This window comes from Meriones unguiculatus, chromosome 12 (genome assembly GCF_030254825.1).
Source record: "Meriones unguiculatus strain TT.TT164.6M chromosome 12, Bangor_MerUng_6.1, whole genome shotgun sequence".
Lineage (NCBI taxonomy): Eukaryota > Metazoa > Chordata > Mammalia > Rodentia > Muridae > Meriones > Meriones unguiculatus.
Genome location: NC_083360.1, coordinates 1,103,000 through 1,120,534, shown reverse-complemented (window position 1 = coordinate 1,120,534; position 17,535 = coordinate 1,103,000). Strand labels below are relative to the sequence as shown.

At 48.1% G+C, this 17,535-nt stretch overlaps 1 long non-coding RNA gene across 1 annotated transcript; it reads left to right on the top strand.

Moving 5' to 3' along the window:
- The first annotated feature begins 5,308 nt into the window (after positions 1-5,308).
- LOC132646783 (uncharacterized) lies at positions 5,309-13,277 on the top strand. Its single transcript, XR_009585025.1, has 3 exons — positions 5,309-6,952; positions 7,786-9,998; positions 11,405-13,277. It is a non-coding gene; the product is annotated as an uncharacterized LOC132646783 (long non-coding RNA).
- Positions 13,278-17,535: the final 4,258 nt, after the last annotated feature.

Sequence of the window (17,535 nt, the reverse complement as noted above, 5' to 3'; positions counted from 1 at the left end):
TGGAAATCTTTCTAGCTTTTTTTAAAAAATCACAAGGAAATTTAAAATACCACAAGCAGAGCTTTAGGTAGAAGAAAAGAGTCTCAGCTGGAGTGTCTGCATTTTTTTTAAAGATTTTTAATGTGTTTGTGCATTTGTGTATCCATGGGTATGCTTGTGCATGCACGCATGTGCCTGTGGAGGACAGAGAAGCAGTTAGATCTCTAAGAGCTGGACGCATGGTGGTTGTGGGCCCCACCGAGCTCTCTCTCCAACCTCCAACGTGTACTGACTTTGCATCAGCAGAGAGGGTATGTTCAGTAACATGGAAGAGAGTCGTAAAGCTGCGTGGGCCTCAGTGAGGCCAGAAGCTGGTCTCTCCACGCGGCTGAAGCACCACTTAGGAAAGTCGCTGCACAGCATGCGCACACTTCAGAGTCTCGGGGCCGGCTCTAACCTGGCCATGAGCTACCAGCCTGGACGAGGCCTTATTCAGGAAACAGGGGTTGATGGAAAGCCAGCCGGCCAGCGTCCTTTACAAGGGCTAAACGTAGTATTTTAGATGATGACTTGGGTTTCCACCAGACAGAACTGAGTTCACATTGCAGTTCATTCATTCATCACCGAAGTGACTAGGTAAATTGACTTCTACAGGCATCAGTCCTTGAATAGGATAATGTCTACGAACTACTCAAAGCGTCAATCACAGTGGAGTGGCAAGTAGAATGCTTAGTAAGTAGCTGCTGTCCTTGCTGCCAGTTTCATCACTTTTATCATTACTTTATAGTTACTAGTATAATTACTGGATCATAATCCTTAGAATATATTTAATCCATGTCCTTCAAACCACAGAAGTTACCTGAATGATTTTCAGTTTGAAAAGTCAAAAGTCAGAAAGGTTCCCTAATTTCATGGTATGTGTTAGCTCCTGCTAACAGTAACTCTGGCAACAACAAAGCAACCGTGAGGACACTGCAGCACCTGTGTTGCTGGCCACCCCTTCAGCCGCTGTTGCCCAGTCGCTGGATTTCTATCAGACCAACTGACACTCTTGTGGAGAACAAGAGCTATTCTCCTTCCCAGCTCCTGCTCTAGAGTCTAGAGTGGTGCTGTTTAGTAGAGGAGATATCATCCGGCTTTGGCTACTTTAACTTCAAATCCAAATCTTCAGCCATACTAACTGCATTTCAGATACAAAAGGGCAGCAGTGTGACTGGAGGTTGCCATATGAATGAGGCATGTGCCTACTGGTTATCATATTAGGTGTGGCACCTGGCTAGTGGCTGCCATATTGAATATGGCTCGTGGCTAGTGGCTGCCACACTGGATGTGTACATTCAGAGCGTCTCCATAATCACAGAATGTTCTATCAGATACTAGACATACACCCTACGTAAACAAGACCAAAAATATAATCTAGCCCCCCACAAAGAAAATGATAGAACCAGACAGTGTGGTGGATGTTTGAGAAACTCCGGGAAGGTTTACCTTCCCTTTCATTTCCATTAGACGTTTTCATTCATTGTTATGAGTTTCTTATGGGTATTCATGGTCTTGGGTGTACACGAATGTTATAGATATGCTTATATAACAAGCACCAACCTCTCTCAAGTAATTTTGGGGTGATGCTAACAAATACAAGAAGTAAATATGCCTAGTGAAATGCTTTTCTTAACTTTAAAGATTTTTATTGTTTACAGGTAAACATATTTTATATTGCAAACTAACACAAACACACACAAACACAACTGAGAAAATCATACAATAACACTGACTATATGCATTGTATTCTGATTGTTTTCTGTAAGAATTTTCTATAACAATTTTCTATTTCTTCTTCCTTTCTTTGTCCTCCTTTTCCTTCTTCCAGTGCTGGTTTTCTAAAGCTCTGGGGATGTGGTTTTTTGCTGTTTTGGGGGGTTGTATTGCTTTATTTTGTCTCACAAAGGGGATTAGCCCCAGCTCGAATAGCGCTGAGCAGCAGCCAGGGTGGTGTGACGGGCAGTCAGCTGGGACACCACCTCTGAGCGGGCATGCAGAGGGTTCTTAGATTAACCCAAGGTGAGAAACCGGCCTTCAGCGGTGGGTGGCACCACTCCGGGGGCTGGAACTCTGGACTGAACAAAAGGGAAAGTGGTCTGAGTAAAAGCATTCCCTGCCCTCTGACTGGGTGAGATGTGACCCGGGACTTCACCCCCTGCCCCCGTGGCATCGCAGCCACAACTCTGCCCTCAAACTGCAAACCTAAATAAAGCTCTTTCTGGTTAGGTTGCTTTTGTCAGGGTATTTCACAACAGCAGTAGAGCAGACAGCTGAAACAGGCGGCAAATGGCCCTGTTTATAGTGAGTGGGCAAGCGGGTGAGGAGGCTGTGCGGGGCCTGTGAGAGGGTGCCATGGCCTTTGAAAGAGGACATCGTTTTCCGCTGAACTTCTAATTGCGTAAGAGACAGCAAGCATCCAAGCACTTCTGTGGAACTCTCCCAGTTTTGTAGTGTGGTGACAAATTCCTAAAAACTGTGAACACGTCCGCTTGTCAGCCAACAATTCTCTCAGCTGATACTGGTCTGATTAAGGATTGATTTTCAGCTTTTAGTGGTAGAACAAGAAAAAAAGTTCTTTCTCCTATTTAAAAGAAAAAATGAACTGAGACTCTTCCCCCAAATTAATAAGGCACAATTCCCCTATCCTCTCATGACTCAATGGGGAAGAAAGAAGTCCTAAACTGAAGGAGGAACATACATGAACATGGAAAAGGGCTGTTCATGTCCAGTCGGCCAAGGGATGATGGACTTGCTCATTCCAACAAGCAAGCCCACAAGAAAGGGCTCCACCTCTGTCTCGTTAGGAAAGCCATGCTCTATCGGAGGCATCTGAGGGCAGCCTCTCAGGGATGGCCCTGGGCTTTCCTCCTTGAAGAGTCTCAGGCCTCACTAAACCAGCCAGATGTCCAGGAGCGGACCCGCCAGGGTACAAAGGTCCATCCATCACACTGAAGGATCGCTGCCTGACGAATCCCACAACTGTGCAGCTAAAGGTGTCAGCCAGCTTTGCAGACAAGACCTCCGGCTTTTACATAAACCATATAAGACTGTCAGTATTCAAACACTTTTGTAAGTAAATTCTGGTTTCTGAAATAATTAAAGTTTGTGGGGAGTATAGAAAAATTGCAGAGAGTTCTGATATCTTTCAACCCAGGCTCTCCAATGTTGGCATGTTACGTAATCAAGGTACGTGTGGAAAAACTTAAGACAGTTCCAGTGCCACGTAAGTCTTTAACGAGATGCTTCATTTGGATTTCATTAGCTATCTCCCCCCACCCAATAAATGTTCCCTTTTAGTCTAGAATGCAATCATAATAGCTTCCACATTGCATTGGTTCAACCTTTTTTTTTTAACTTTTATTAATTATACTTTATTCACTTTGTATCACCCCATAAATTGTTCAACTCTTTAAACCTACATCAAAAGGCAATTTTATATAGTTTCATCTGATATCTTAAGAAACAAACTAGCAACTAAAGAAGATATCTCACATTGTACTGGGGTCATTAAGTCCTAAGGAGGCAATTGTGTTGAGGAATCCCTCATCAGCATGCCATCCATGGCAGTGTGGCCCTAAAAATCACCCAGACTCTAGAGATCACCATATGCTTTGGCATCTGTCCATTTTTTAACACCGTATATGATCTAAGGGTACAGGACACACAAGCTGAACACTTACTGTTTGGCCATGAGCAAGAATAAAAACCAGAAACTGGAAGAGAGGCAGAATGGCTAGCTACTTCTTGATCAGAAATCTCCATCTGGTTTATTTCATTGTCTAAAATAAACACCACCTTGAAATACCACTGTTTACAATAGTTTTCTAGGTCTACTGTAACGAAGTGCCACAAACGGGGTCACTTAAAGAGCAGAAATTGCTCGAATAGTCCCACTGGCTATGAGTCTGAGATCAACATGACATTACCCTAGGTTGGTTTCTTCGGATGCCTGGCTCTGTGGCTGGTGGGTAACCGCCTCACGCGGTCCTCGTGCAGGTCTGCACCTTACATTTATTTACTTACTATGTTTTTCTTTTGGAGTGGGGAGACGGTGTGTGCCATGACACATGTGTGGCTCTGAAGCACGGTTCACTCTCGTCTGTGCAGTGTGTGTGTGTGACTCCTGCACACATCAGAGATTATACTGTCATGAAGTTTATCTTCAGGGCTACACTATCAGAGTGGAGGCTGTCGAGAATGAAAACAAGGACTTGTGTACAGGCATTGCCTGACAAGCAAGTAAGGAGCTGAAAAGTTAGATAGCCAACAGAGCGAGGGCGCCAAGGACAGGCGTCTCAAGAAGGACCTCCAGAGCAAACACTGATGACAGGCAGCGGGAGGGGGCGGTGCGATTATCGGGGAAAAGCCAGGACAGAAGCAGACCCAGGCCAAGATGCTGAGGACAGGAGGAAAGTGAGCTGCCCGGAACAGGGGAGCCGGGCTTCACTCGTGGGCTGTCCTTAGTGTAGAAACTATCAGGCACCTGAAACAACAAGGTCAAGAATGTGACCTGAAGGAAAGATGGATATTTGTTCAGGAAACCACACGCTGAGCGTATGGCCCCAAGAGTTAAATTGGGGCACTTACCTTTTCTGATGGCGGAATTATTCAAGAATTCAAGCAAAGGTTACAGGAGTAGGGGGAATGTTTCTGTAAACATACGGACGAACCCGGGCAGGAGTGGGAATGTGGACGGAGAAGGCGGGGTCCCCCCCCCACTTCTCAGTGTGGAGAGCACAGAGGTCGGGCGAGACATGCGGGGGCAGGCGGGGCCTCCTCCACGCGGGGCAGGCGGGATCTCCTCCTCCACGCGGGGCAGGCGGGGCCTCCTCCTCCACCCCCTCGGGACAGGCGGGGCCTCCTCCACGCGGGGCAGGCGGGGTCTCCACCCCGCGGGGCAGGCGGGGCCTCCTCCTCCACCCCCTCGGGACAGGCGGGGCCTCCTCCTCCACCCCCTCGGGACAGGCGGGGCCTCCTCCACGCGGGGCAGGCGGGAGCTCCTCCTCCACGCGGGGCAGGCGGGGTCTCCACCCCGCGGGGCAGGCGGGGCCTCCTCCTCCACCCCCTCGGGACAGGCGGGGCCTCCTCCTCCACCCCGAGGGGCAGGCGGGGTCTCCACCCCGCGGAGTAGGCGGGACAGGCGGGGCCTCCTCCTCCACGCCGCGCAGGCCGCGCCTCCTCCTCCACCCCGCAGACAGCCGGCGCCCCGCCCACCAGGGCCTCCGGATTCCGGGCCTCCAGCACAAAGGCCCTTCCCCCCTTGTCGGCTTTCCTGTTGCCTGGATCGCGTGGCCCAGCCCTTTGATCAAACCCGGGCATTATATAAAGACAACTGCTTTAAATATCAAGGTCTCGGAGTCAGTTTGGCGCTCCTGTTCCGCAGTGTTCTCTGTCAGAAGAATTATGCCTTCCCGCTGAAGGTTTCTTCTCTCTCCCTTGAAGCGGCCGGGCCTCTAACTGGACTTTCCTGTTTTGGAAAGGGCTGTTTGGAGATGGGCAAATCCTGACCCTAACCCCAGCTTTTTGTTTCTGGTGGCTGTGGCTGCCAGCACTGCTTTGCATATTCCCACGGTGAAAAGAGAATCTACCACTGGCCACTCAGGCTCTACAAAGATGTCCTTGAAAGAATGAATCGGCTCAGAACCAGGACTTCAGCCACTCCGTCCTTGGGTCAGCCTCTCTGGCTGGGTCTGCTCTATTAAAAAAAAAAAAAATCAGAAATCTGAGACCAGTTATGGTGTGGCACACCTGTAATCCCAGAACTCGGGAAGCAGAGACGGGAGACTCCTGGGCTGAAGCCAGTTTGAGATGCAGAGTGAGTGCCTGGGCTACACGCCTAGAGCTTGTTTCACCTGTGTCCAGAGAGCAGGGGATCAGGGTTAGCTATGAGAGAAGACTGGAAACCCCTCCCTACCAGGACTCATAGTAACAAACTTGAGCATGTGACTCCAGCGGAGCTCCGCTCAGGGCCTGTAAATTAACACACAAGGACGGAGAACGCGGGGCACATGACTGAGTCTCTGTCTGCACCTGTCTTTGTGGTGAACTAGCTCGCTTCTGTCCTCGCTCAGGAGCGCTTCTTTCCTTCATAGGAAACTGCCTCTGTTTCTATTGATCTGTATCCCTGAGCCAGCGCATTGTTCAAACACAAGAAACTGGAAATCTTGCTGGGCTGTGGTGCACGCCTTTGACCCCAGATTAAGATTGAGGCCTGCCTGGTCTACAGAGCTAATTCCAGGACAGCCAGGGCTACAGAGAAACAAACAAGAAACTGGAAATCTCAGTGGGTGCTCTCTGGACTCTGGTTCATGTGTTATAACATTAGGAAGAAAAATGCTAGCCTCTTAAACTTGAAAAGCTCTATATCAGATTTATAAATCCTGTCATTCCCTCTGAATTCCCTAGAAAGAATGTGCTTGACCAGGCCATGAACGAATACTACACATTTCATCAGCTTCAAGAAACAGCTAAGCTGGCAGAGTGAATGGACATACTCCTTGACAGAATGTCTTGGGTGGATGGAAACATTGCCATTTGTAACTCGCTGTTACTGAGTACCAACAAGGCCAGATGAATACTTTTCAGTATTTATTCAGAGGAAACATAATGGCAACTCTACCTCTAGAAAGATCTAGTTCTCTTTGACCCGCAGCCACTTCTTTTCCCTAGTGGAAGTTACAAGAAACAGAAGTACAGCCTGGGCACCGGAACCCGGTTAGCTCCTAGTACTACATACTTGGCTCTCTGCCTGACGGTGGCTTTGCACAGTCAGGACTGAACTACAGACACGGGGAACATGCTGAGAACGTGTCCTGAAATTACATCTCTAACTGGTGAGACCTCTCCGAGTCCCCTAGTAGCTGAACTCAGCAGATCTGTGCCACAATAGCCCTGTCTCTCCTAGCTCAGGGAGAAGTTCTAGATATCAGAGGTTTGTTGAATTCTTTTCTCAAGGTTTTTTGGTTTTGTTTTTGTTTTTGTTTTTAGTTTAAAAACAAGTGCTGTGAGACTGAGAGTGTGTTAGTTGTCACTGTAACAAGCGCCTGAGAGAATTTGTGTATGAAGAGAAAAAGGTGGTTTGGGCTCAAAATTTGGAGGGTCTGGTCTAGCCCTGATTAGTTGGCACAGTTGCTCCGAGCCTGTGGAGAGAGAGCACACCCTGACAGGAAACACCATTCCTCTCACAGCCAGGGAGAGGGGGAAAAAAAGGGAGAGAGAGATAGGGGACAGAAGATGACTCAGTAGTGAAAGCATGTGCTAGCTGATCCCAGCTCTCAGGGGAGGCAGAGGCAGGCAGACTTTGAGGCTAGCCTGGTCTACAAAGTGAGTCCAGTACAGCCAAGGCTACACAGAAAAACCCTGTCTCAAAACAACAACAGTAATAATTATAAAATAATAATAATGGAGAAAAGAACTAGAACATAGCAGAGTTGAATAATTGTAACAAAGGCAGTGTGAACAGCAAAAATTAAAATATATTACTTGTTCTTAAAAAAAAAGTTAGTTAGCTTCTGTTCCAGCAGCCAACAAGGATGAGCTCTAACAGCACCTGCTTCTATAAGAGACTAGAAGACAAGAGAGGCAAGAGAGGCTCTCAAGATGACCCCACTTAATAAGGGGCCATGTAAGAAAATGGAAACCAGATCTGTGTGATTCTGCAAACTCTGTGGCTTTTCAAATAGCGTCAGGACACACAGCCAGTTCTTGAGGATAGTGAAGGTGTAATCTCTGTCCTACCCCAGGCTTTTCTTTATATGTTTGCAGGGTGATCGAGGGACCAGAATCGGCTGGTATTTTCAGATGCATACCGAACCCCCTCTGGTGGACCACGCTGCCCTCATTTCTGAAGACGTGTTCTGTGATTCCCTGCCGTGACAGCTCCTAGAACCTCCTTTAGAAGCCAGGAGCACTCTGAGCCCGGAGTTTCCAGTAACCCTGGACTCGGGGCCACCAGCACATCATAATGTACGTCCAGCCCGTGAGTGCTTGGGGTGTGCTGCTGAAATGCCTGCCAGTGAACGAAGCTGATTTCTCAGCTACGCAGTGTCTGGAGTGGCTTCCAGGACTCGGACTCCGAGAGCAGATTTCATAGTGACGCATGCGGGCACGCAGGGGTCAGCCGTGTTAAAAATAAGGGTGACTAAGCCTTTTCAAGGGAACCGGAGATTTCCAGGAGTGATGCGATGCGCTGGTCTCTATTCTGATTGAGTCTCAACGCCGCTCTCCAGGCTTCTCAGCCACCTATGCTCATGCTTGTAGCTGATTGGCTCAGGTTTGCCCAGGACCTTTGAAGGGCTTCCAGAGCTAGGAGCTTATCCAGGGACCGTTGTTACCTCTGCTAAGATGGAGTCTAGAGACAAAAAGGGACTCTCCCTGGCCCTGACTCCACTCTGAGTCAGGTGCCTCAGCCGTCACTTGGCCGTGTCATCCTGGTCATGTTGCCTGATCGAACGTTCAGCTTCGTTAGTGTGGGCCTTGAGGCAGGAATCAAACCAGCTTCTTGGTGCCGTGGAATAAGACGGGTGAAGTACTTACAGCAATCCCCGGCGCACGAGGAGTCACTAACAAACACAGGTTGCCACCACTACTGCTGCAGTCCCTGGACTCGGACCTAAAAATGCTAACTCATTGTGAAGATCGGCACAAATCTCACCAAGTGGGAAAGGTGCTGAAAACTAGTGCCAATGCAAGGGAGACAAAAGGGCAGGGAGGCCCCTCCTCTGCTTTCGTCTTGCACAAACTCTCCAAAAGCGGGTTTCCTCTTCCCCAGAGCTGGGAGTGGCCGCCAGTGTTTGCCTAGCACAGACAACCTGGGGCTGATCCTGACGGAAACTCAGTACGGTAGGCCTAACCCTGCCAGGCAAGAATAAGACCATTATTTTAAGTAACATATGAAGCAAGCTTTGATGAAATACTGGCCAGGTTGGTGGACTCTGGCCAGGACCACTCCAGGGTTCCCAGGAAATGGCCACCCGTTTTATGGCCCCGTATTTCCCGTCAGCTCCAAACAGGGGCTAGCATATGCCCTGCTGTATTTCCTGTGCGTGTACCTCCTGCCTTCCGGGATCAAGCAGCTCCCTATACTTGGGTCAAACAAACTTGTTTAGGGAGATAAAATATGTGCCTTGTTATCTCCTTTAAGAAAATAGTCTCCTGCATTTCAGGAAGTATCTCTCCTCCGGCAAAGGCTAACAGGTTAGAGGCATTTTTGTTGCATGGATCTCCCAGGCACAGCAATTAAAACTTAAAACATAACTTTGGCTTTCACTGTAGTACAATGCTGTAATCCCAGCATTGGAGAAGTAGAGGCAGGAAGAGCAAGGAATTCAAGGGCAGCCTCATCTACATAACAGGTTTGGGCTAGCCTGGGCTAATAAGATCTATATATTCTACTAGGTGCAAAAGACAGGAAAGAAAAGAAACTGACAAATATATATATATATATACATATGTTGAGAAAACAGAACCCAAATATAAGTACAGAGAAGAAGCTAAAACTGTTTACAAAGCAGCATGTTTAAGCCACATTAATTATTGCATATAATAGCCAGCAGCATCCCCATTGGCCCCTCATTGAGACTCACATCATTACCCTAAAGAATGAAACTGGTGTCGACACCCTGCCACACTCACATCAGTTCTAGCTGGAATAACGATTAAAGCTATGATCATGCTGCATTTGAAGTCTTGACTTCGTGAGTATGACCGAGAGCTTGTGAAAAGAGGTGAAACTGTCTAAGCCTTCGGGGAGTGAATGACTGGCACACAGCTGTGGCAGCCGTCAATCACAGGCTTCTGGGCCCGCAGCCCTTCCTGCTAACTCTCAGAAATCCACACAGAGCCAGTCTCCTGTGGAGCTCTAAGCTGTTCAGGAAAAGCGTGCATTGAGCGGTGATTCCTATTCCTCTTACTCTCCACGTTCAGCTGTGGACATCCACATTCTAGCTAAAATGTTCAGAAGACGAGAAGATGGAGTGGTGAGGACCACATCTCACAATGGGTTCCTTTTCCTGATAGGTTTTGTTTGTTTCCCCAAAATGTCAAATTATTCTTTCTCTTTGTGCTGTACTCTTTACCTATTTTTTTTTTAATGCTCTTTAGAATGGTTATATATGACATACTATGAAAGGTTCTTGTTTCCTGGTTTTAAAATTTCTGATTCTTAGACTTGGAGAGCCTTCATGGCTTCTAAAATGGACAACGTCTACCTAAGAACAGGCTGCTGGGGAATGAGATCTGCTGATATGGATGTGAACTTGCCTGTGGGACTCTGCAAATCCCAGAGGGATCCCCAAAGAGTGCATCTCCCCGCGCACACTCTCTTCCTGGAGCACTGCTCACTTCACTTCCTTCCGATTAGTCATTGTGTTTGTGCCCAGAGGTCCCTCCTCTAAGTCCTCCAGGCTGGACCCAATATTGCTGCTTCCTCCACAGCAACAGAAATAGATGAGACGTAAGACATGTGGCCTCTGTGGCTCCGCTAGCTTGAGAACCCATTTTGGTAGAGATGGTCCTTGTTGGGCACTGACCAATAAAACCGTAGCTTCTCTTGGGGTCACAGTAGAAAGAAAAGCAAAGATTCAAAGAATCCTTGTATGATTTTCCTTTGAAGTCTACTTCATGATGTTCCCCTGCTCCCAGGGTATTTTTCTTAGTGAGTTGTCTGAATGTTTAACGAGGCAGTGTTTAATGTGCAGCATCTAGACTAAGAATACGAATTGATTTCTACAAAAAGTATTTAACATGATTCTGGTCAACCTTCATAACCAATGAGTGAAGACATGTCTATAGGATTTGACTAAAGTCTTTAACTTTTGATCAGCTTAGCTCATCCCTCAGCTTAATCCTGAGGAGGTACTGCCAGACTTGACAGAAAGCTGTCAGATAGAAAAGGTGGCCACGTATAGAGACCATTAGTGACGGCTCTGCTGACGTAGCAGGTCCCTTACACCTGGAGAGTCAGATGCTATTGTAGGCTTATTTGTGCCCTGAAAAATGTGTGAGGTTTGAAACTTGAACCAGTGTATTTGGAGCTAGAGCCTCTCAGAAGACGGTAAGTTTAAAAGGAGTGGGCCCCAATCCAATAGGACCAGTGCATGTGTAACTAAGCAGAAATGTGGGTGTGCAAAGACACGCCAGGGATAGACATATAAGGAGGAAAGATCATGTGAGGACTCCTGAGAGGCAGGAGAAAGGCCCAGGAGAGAGGCAGGTCTCGGCTGTCCAGCCTCCAGAACCACGCTGTTGTGCAGCCTGTCTCTTCTCCAGGACTTGCTATGGCACCCTGGCACAGGATGCTACAGGCGGTGGACAGAAGAACCCAGTCTCCAAGGGGTTGATTGTGCCCATGATCCAACTGTAATGTGTCTGTGTCTCTCCCCAGCATGCTGGAGCTTGATGTCTGCTGCGTGAGACAGGCCCACAGAAGCCTGGAGCTTGATGTCTGCTGCGAGAGACAGGCCCACAGAAGCCTGGAGCTTGATGTCTGCTGTGAGAGACAGGCCCACAGAAGCCGCGGGGAAGTTGGACCTGCCATCTCCTGCACATGGGCTTAGCAGGGAAAGCACAGGTCCCAGTTTCCCAAAGAATGGCTGGTGTTTCTGTCCCTGCAGTGGACACCCAGGGAAGAAGGAAGAGTCTGGGTTAAAGGCAGACTCCAGATGGTCAGTGCACGGGGTCAATCAATATCAGTAAGAACAAACATGTCAAAGGCAGTTAGGGTGACAAAGCCAAGTAGTGCAGGCCTTGAACTTGGAGTTACAATCAGGCCTCTGCGGTCTAGTCTCTGGAAGACCGTGAACAAATCGTCTTACATCTCAGCCTCCTCTTCTTTACCCGTGAAACACTAATACCTCTCAGGACCTCAAATGGCATTTGGGAAATTAGATGAATGCCTTTAAGATAATTATCATAGGATTTCTATACCATAATTACCATTGTCAGGGGTTTGGGGAGATGAGGTTAAATAATTGGCACGCATGACTGAGAGGTCTGTCTGGTGAACCCCAAATCTGAAAGAGGAAACCTGCAGGCAAAAGGCTCAAGAAAGACGTCGAAGGCTACAGAGCCAGAACGGCTAATGTTTCTTGATGAAGCCCTAGTGCTGTGTGCTGGGTAGACAGGCCTTTCATTCTGCCTAGTCCTCAGTGTGCCCGCGTTCTGAAAGGCAGTCTGTTCTGCTCACAGTCCTGATTTAGGTGTAAATCTCACCCAAAACATGAAACATGCTGAATGTTTGACCAGCTGCCTGGACCACTGGTCCAGCCAAGTCGCCACCACGAGGTCTGGACTCACAGTAAGTGCTCAGGAAATGCTACGTTTAGTTACTCTCATGAAAACGAAAAGGGAACGTCTCTCCTCCTGTGGACTCAGTGTGGTTAGACATAATTGGCATACCCAGGGTTAAAGAGAGGGAAATGGGCATGGTCTAAAGAGAAACAGACAGAACCAACCGCACTGTTATTAAACTAAACCATTATCTGAAAGCCCTTCTTTCAGATCGTGAAAAAGGAACAAGGACCACATACACAATAGTTGTCTGTACCCCATCTGGGAAAGAGATTATCAGTGTCATAATTACCAGGTAGGTTTGAGAAAGAATGCAACTGTATTTTCTAAACTAACGGGTCTTTCTTTCCGAGATGAGGAAGGTCAAACCTTTACCTCAACTGCTGTCCATGGGATTCTTTGAGCAAACCCCTCATTCTTGGTTCCCAACTACCCCCACTGCAAGGAAAGGCTTTGAGGATTTCAGGGTGGGAGCAAATGTGAGCTGTCCACCCAGGAGATGCTGAAGGAGCCACATCTCCTCAGACCAGAATGATAAAGATGAGGCTACAGAGGCAAGACTGAGTTTCTTGCAAACAGTTTAAAATTACCTTTGCTTGTTTTTGTTTGTTTGTTTGGTTGGTTTGTTTTGGTTTTTTGTTACACAGGGTTTCTCTGTGTAACAAGTCCTGGCTGCCCTGGACTCACATTGTAGACCAGGCTGGCCTCAAACTCACAGAGATCTCCCTGTCTCTGCCTTCCTAGTGCTGGAATTAAAGGCGTGCACCACCATACCTGGCAATAGTTTTGTTTTATGTGATGATATGTATACTCATTTGTGAGCCATATATTAAAAACTGATACATGTGTGCAACATATAAGGATGGAATCAAAGTAATCTCTATTTCCCTGACTGCGAGTTTTATTTCTGTGTGTTGAGGGCTTTTCTGGTTATTTTGAAATCTATAATTAAATGTTGCAAATCACTAACAGGCTACACTATTGTGGACATTAATCTCCCTCACCTGGTTCTATTTTTCTGCCGTGGTGGTGTGAGTGTGAAGCATTCCCCACAGTCTTCGGCATTTGAATACTTGGTCCCCAGTTGGCGGTGCTGTTTGGGCAGAGTTCATGCGGAAGTATGTCACTGAGGGTGGCTGTCTCAGGATTGCTATTGCTGTGACCAAAGCAACTTGGGGAGGAAAGGGCTTATTTGACTTAGACTTCCACATCACTGTTCATCACTGAAGGGAGTCAGGACAGGAACTCAAGCAGAGCAAGAACCTGGAGGCAGGAGCTGATACAGAGGCTGGAGGGGTGCTGCTTCCTGGCTTGCTTCCCATGGCTGGCTTGCTCAGCCTGCTCTCTTATAAAACTCAGGACCATCAGCCTAGGGGTTACACCACCCACAATGGGCTGGGCCCTCACCCATCAATCACTAATTAAGAAAACTCCCTCCAGGCTTGCCGACAGTCAGATCTTATGGAAGCATTTTCTTCACTGCAGTCCCCTCCCCTCAGATGCCTTTAGGTTGTGTTAACTGGACTAGAGCTATCCGCAGAGTGGGCTTTGGGGCTATGACTGCACCCCACTTTCAGCTCACTTCTGCTTCATGCTTACATTTGAAGATGCAAGTTCTTAGCTTCTTACTGCTGCTGCTGTGCCTGCTCCCATGAAGCAAGCTGGTTACTCATTTGCACCAGTGAGAACAGTTGATCTTATAGAGGTAGAATGCAGAATCGAAGTACTGGAGGAAAAGTGGGGCAAGAGGACAGAGGCACGGGGCTGCTGGGTACTGGGTACCTCTGTTTTCAGCTGCTGTGATAAAGTGCCATATCCAAGGCAACTTAAGGAAGAAAGAGGTTGTTTAGGCTCCCGGTTTCAGAGGGCTAAGAGCCCATCATGGCGGGGAGGCATGGCAGACAGTGGAGGTCATGGTAGCAGGTAGTAACCAATGGTAACCAACTTTGAGTTGACTTTCTTTTTTTTTTTTTTAAGGTTTTGGTAGTTCTTTGTGAATTCTGCATATTAATCATTTTCCAGATGTAAGACTTCCAAACATTTTCTCCAAGTTCGTGGCTTGCCTTCTTTCCTCAGCCATGCCTTTCTCCTGGCAGAAATTCTTAATCTTGTTGGCAGTGTTCAGCTCATATTCTTTCTTTTATGAGGTGTACTTTTTGTGTCGTTGCTGAATGATCTTTGTCTAACTCACTTCACAAAGGTTTTCCCAATGTCTTCTTCTAGAAGTTTCATAGTTTGTTTTCCTGTAGGTCTGTGGTGAATTCCGAGATAGCTGCTGTGTCTAAGGAGAAATCTCTAAGCATCGCTCCCTCTAATCTATTAGATTCCTCTGCTTTTGGCGACACCCCCATGTGTGCACTCAAGGGCCACATGTCCACAGTTTTCTGGAACATTCTCCGCGTGGCTGTCTTCTCCCGCTGGCCATGAACTCTGCTGTCTTGGCTTCCTAGACTCTTAGCAGTGATTGTGTTACACTCCTTAGTGGTGACTTTTCCGTTGCTGTGATAAGTCTCTATGCCCTGAGACTACATTAGGAAGAAAGGTTATTTGGTTCATGTGTCTAGAAGACTATCTGTCCACGATGGTCATGAAGTCATGGAGAAGCTGGACAGGGAGCTAAGGAAGCAGAACAGAGGGGAGGGGTGAAATATGGGTGGGAGGCTCTCTCCTATTTTCTGATGAAGAGAGAGACTAGTTGAACCAAAACCTAACAGGGCATTCCTTCCTCCAACTCCAGTTACCCATCCTCGGAACAGGCCACTGAATCTGGAAGTTTCCAAAATGTCAACAAGTGAAAAAAGTAAACAAATTGGAGGAAATAAGCATTTTGAACCTGGAGTGGGGTGGGCATAACTCCTGTGAGAAGTGCCCCATGTCTTTGCTGGGCTGTGGGCTTTCAGATTTTATTTTCATGATAAATGGGCCACAAATCCTTGAAAATACTAAGTAGGAAAAGAAGCCTGAGGGTAACCACATAAACACCTCCCAGCTTTTAATAAAATAAAAATAGTGACATTTGGAAGGAGGGACTTATTCCCCCCTTCATGGTAGCAACAATCCACCCCAATAATACTGGGGGGACAGCTCTAAGTGTTTGCCCTAGGACAGTGGCCAGACAGTGAGCATTGCTCTTGTCCAGAGTCATTTAATTGCCTTTGCAGGCGAGGAGCAAGGCTAACCCTAACGCATGCTGTGGTCTGCATCGTGAAACCATTGCTGATGGTTAATGTGAGCACCCTGCCCAGGATTACCTGGCGGTAGGCTCGGCAACCTAACCCACTATCCTGCTGAATTTGCCTCGGCAAACATTTTACTAGAATCACTCTTAGAAAAAAAGCAGAGGTTTTCACATCTGAAACCACACTGTTGGCTGGGAAAGTCCCCGTGTTCTCAAGTGAAAAGGGCTCTATAGAGAGACGATGGAATTTCAAAATCAATGGCAAAGCAGGGCTGGGGAACGCCGAATTAGCATCTGTTCTGTGGGATTGCTGTATGTAAGACGCCAATCTCCCCCGCCCCCTCACCACCACCAACCGCCACGCAAACCTCAGCAACCTCCTCCTAGAGCTGGCTTTGAAGTACCTGCACACCTGTGCAGATTATAAAACAAGAAGGCTTCCACACCCAAACTCTAAATTCACAATGCACCTCGACAGTTAAGACTTGCCCTCCAGCGTCTTGTGTAAAAGTTAAACCCAAGCCTGATCTAATCTCAAGTGGTTAACCCTTGCCCGAATTTAGCACACACTCCCATGCCATGGAGAGGGAAGCCCTGCTCCTAGTTGTAGCTGTCGTCGGAAACTTAAACCACCCAGGAAAACAAGCCTTCGGACGGTCTGGAGCCTATCTTTCCTATGAGCCCCTTGTTCTGGAACTATGGATTCCGCAGGGTCTCCCTCACGCGCCTCTTCAGTTTCTTGGGTTTTGAATGAGGGTGAAAAGGAAGGACCATTCTCCTAGTGTCGCCTGTGTCACACCAATGTCCCGAGTTATTTTCAACGCCAGGTCTTCCCCAGCCCTCATTCTGCAGGGGAAGCATTAGAGGCTGTGGGCAATAGGCTAAGTCTGGGTTGGGCTGGGGTAGGGAGAGCCAGCGCCGGAGGTTGGGGCGCGTCAAAGAGCTGCAGTTCTGCCTAGGCGCAGACAAGGAAGGGAAGTACAGGGAGGAGAGCTTGACTGGGAGCCAAAGGCTCCCCTCTGGCAAGCAGCGCCTCACAAACCTCGCGCTGGGGTGGGACTAGTCCTGGCTCAGCAGCCCGGGTCTTGCAGGTGCTGGCAGGGAAGTGGCTGCACCTGGCGGGAGGGCGTGTCGGAGGAAACCGCAGCAGGCACCTGGTTCTGATCCCAGGCCACGCCCTGACCCCTCGGATGAACTCCCTGCTCCTTCGGTGGAGTCGCAGGGTCTCTTCGCAGCCCACTGCTCCCCAGCGTAAAACGCCGCTGCGGCTCCAGTCCCTGCAAGGGCAGCTGAGGCACCTAGCTCGCTCTGAGCTCCTGAACGAGCGGAGGTCTCTCCTTTCTGCGCCCCAAATCCGCTATTTTTCAACCTCTACTTTAAAACACCAGAAAGAGCAGTAGGTTCTTCCTTGATAGCAAGAATCCAAGACTTTTCTGGAAAAAGCCAAAAACCTCCTTGTTTTTGTTTGTTGGTTGGTTGGTTGGTTGTGGTGGTGCTTGGTTTTTTTTTTTGTTGTTTTTGTTTTTTTTTTTTAAGGAAAGTACCTGCTGTACAGGCTTGAGGTGTGAGGAGGTGAAAGGGTGTGTCTCTAACCTCCGTTCTTTGGCCGGCCTAGCCAAGACAACGGGCAAGCTCCAGGACCAGTGATAAACGCAGTCTCAAAGAGCAGGCTGGAGACCAGAGGAAGCTAGTGATGTTGAGCTCCGCCCTCCGTAAGTACGTGCACACATGCGCGTACACACTTGCTCACGCATACAAAAAAATGAATTACATGATAAATAAAAGACCTCTTTGCCATGGTGCTTTCAGTCTCTGGTTCTGGTTTTTATGCAAAGGAAAAAAAGAAATCATGATATGCCAGAGACTTGCTTGGCCTAGATCCCCAGAGGATGCTAGGGGACCGACAGTCCTGTCCTTCTCTGGCCTCCACCCTTTGAGTTGGATTGAGCGGTTTGTGGACCTATCACCCTGCACTTAGAGGGAGCCGAGGGGACCACGGGAACTCCTTTTCGGTGATGGGTAGCTGCCTCACTCCCTCACAACCACGC